Below are 2888 nucleotides of genomic sequence, written 5' to 3'. Positions count from 1 at the left end.
CAATTTGGCATTCAATGCAATGTTATGCAGCGCACCATATGCAATTACTATTTTACTGGTGACTTGGAGATGTTAATGAAGTGTGCAGTGCTTAAGTAAACATCTTCAATGTGTCTTCAGCAAGCCAAAACACCGTTCAATACAATTCGTGGCCTGGATATGACGCCTGGTGTAATTCTCTTCCGGTGACCCTGGTGCAGCATTTAAGATAGGCATCATTAGCCAGGCTCTTTGGGTATCCAGAATCACCTAAAACAATTAGGATTGTTTAAATTAACAATTAATCATAGGAGGCAGGCAGTTGACAATTAGTTTGCAAAACTTAAAGCTGTTTTTGTTATAGGCTAAATGTTTAGCCTAACAACAAAAACGTACCTATAGATTATGCAAAAAGTAGTTATGTATAAATGTTCAATTTTGTTCCTTACCTAATAGCTTCTTTGTTCACCATTTTGACGAAGCCCATGCATGTATGGTTCCACTTGGCTGGATGACCATATAAGAGTCATGAGTGGCTCCACCATACTTAGCATCGACATTTAAAATTTTTAAGTTATGGTCACAAATCTGTAAAATAGACAAAATTGTTGGTTGATACAGAGATAAATACCTATGCTATTCAAATTTCACGAATTAAACAAAGTAACTATATAACCAATTTCACCATGTACCTTGTACAATTTCAGATTTATATTAACCCTTCAACTAACTGTGCAAAAATCACAGGACAAACAATTTCAATTTTAATACTAAAATTATCTTGTCAACCAATGAAATGTGTAATAGGCTAAAACTTACCATTTGTACATTTAATGAGTGGTATACTTTTATAAAAAAGATGCTCATCTACCATGGACTTCACAATGGTTACGTGGGTGCAGTCAATGCACCCTATTACTACAGATAAATGAAATCTTATTTGGAACCTGTAAATTCATTAATAAAATTGATAAAAGTGAAATGGTACAAATACGTTATCATTTATGTGTTATTTTACTGAAATGTCGCTTACCTCTGGGCTTAACTTGTTGCGTTTGTGGGAACACCCATTTACTTATTACATTCGGATGATTGAGGGCTTCCACAACTTGCCTAATGCAACGACTAGTTGTTCGCTGCAGCAAATGTTGCGAGACACACACGATCCACTGGTAAGAGCCTGTCGCCAAGAAACTCAAGGCACAAAACCTACAAAAACAATATTTTTGTTATCATAACCTCTGGTGGTTGGTACCCATTAATATTACACTTCATATTACAGTAGTAGACATAATTTCTTTACCTTAACTTCCAGTAGAAATGCTACGGTTCCTCTCAAACAGGTATAGGCCCGTAGGTGGAGACAAATGCTCGTTTATCCAATCTAAATGGTTCCCAAAACATAAAACCGGCATTTCGCCGATTTGCTCCAAGGACCGCTGAGAAACGTTTCTTTTTTGACGTCTGAGGCACACTTCTTCATTATGAGCAGCTCACAAGGGTCGAAGCGAATGCATTTCAAAGTTATTTATAAAAATTTGCACAAACAACACGAAACTTCACCAACTGATTATAAAATCGCCAATTTGTTTCGTTTTCTACAAGGTGTTGGCAATCGCTTCGTAATCAATCGATGGAATAGATCACGAAGACACGTTGGCTAGGCCCTCAGGACGCGATTCGACGCTTCGACTTTGCGCCAGTGTGAGTTGAGCCTAAGCTTCGTCAAATGAGTCACTGAAAAATAAAAAACAGAACATACCGACAAAATGAATCATAATTAGCAAACAATCAAGAGCTTGTTGAAATTACAACTCTGAGAAAATATGAAATACGTAACTTCCGAAAGAAATACTAAATTTCCAAAAATACATATTCTTCATAATCTTCTATAAAAACGTTTTCTACCACACTGTTGTAGGAACCAGGTTCATTTATATTATTGGTTACTATAGATTTCCTTTTTTAATTCTGTCTTAAGAATTGGTACAACCTCAGCTCGAATTAAATATTTTCCCGTACTGAATCGGTTCTACCGCACGGGTCGAGCGGCAGGGACACTGGCTTTCGACTTTCAGAAAGTATTTTTTTACAACCGAAATTAAAGCCGTTTGAAAAATGTATATCGTCTACTATACGTGTTCTATGTAGTTCAGTAGATATTAAAAAATCATAGGTATGTGTAAAATACTAATTGAATACAGCGGTTTTCTTGTAAAATGTTGAAGTGAAAATTTTTAGGAATCGTTTTTTCACACCGTATACTTCGGTGTAAGCTAGGTCAGGTGGGCTAAAAGGAACACCGGGGGAAGAGGAACTAAAATCCATAATACCTAAAGTAAAGCGTTTAGTGTTATAGTCTCTCATTCGTTGAAACAGACAAACAAATTAGTTTTAACGGTAGTAAAGAGATGTCGCTACAATGTTCCAAATTTGAGAGAGAGAGAAAAAAAATTGACAGTTGTGTAGTCTGAAAACACGAGATGGGCGCGTAATTTTTTCTTTGCTGGATCTTGGTAAAAAAAGTGCTGGAGATTATTTTTATAGAAAAACACGTAGAGAAAACGTTAAGTTTTACTTTTTATTAGTTATTTCAGACCAAAAACAACAAATTGTATGAGTTTCATTGGAATCTAAATTCTAACCGCCAAAAACATTTTTGGGGTAAGAGGGTCTAATACTTACGGGGTAAGAGAAACATGTACCTCTTCCCCCGTGTCAGGGGTGACAATCTTTTTGATGAATTGTTATAATGGAATATTGTCATATTCGAACAAACACAACTTTATATCCATATATATTATTTTATACTTGTACATATACACTTTTAAGAAATTAAGTTAAATTTGTTCAAATAACATTTTTGATTGTAATCGTAAATTTTGGTAAAATTTTAGAGACTTCGTCTA

General features: G+C 35.2%; 1 long non-coding RNA gene across 1 annotated transcript; it reads right to left on the bottom strand.

Moving 5' to 3' along the window:
• Window positions 1-808: 808 nt before the first annotated feature.
• LOC113229120 lies at window positions 809-1392 on the bottom strand. Its single transcript, XR_003310381.1, has 3 exons — window positions 1283-1392; window positions 1013-1188; window positions 809-926 (listed from the first exon to the last, which is right to left on the bottom strand). It is a non-coding gene; the product is annotated as an uncharacterized LOC113229120 (long non-coding RNA).
• Window positions 1393-2888: the final 1496 nt, after the last annotated feature.

The sequence above is a fragment of the Hyposmocoma kahamanoa genome, unplaced genomic scaffold (assembly GCF_003589595.1).
Source record: "Hyposmocoma kahamanoa isolate Upper Pololo Valley unplaced genomic scaffold, ASM358959v1 100021, whole genome shotgun sequence".
NCBI classification, from domain to species: Eukaryota; Metazoa; Arthropoda; class Insecta; order Lepidoptera; family Cosmopterigidae; genus Hyposmocoma; species Hyposmocoma kahamanoa.
The sequence above is the reverse complement of the archived record's forward strand: the minus strand, read 5'-3'. Positions and strand labels throughout refer to the sequence as shown.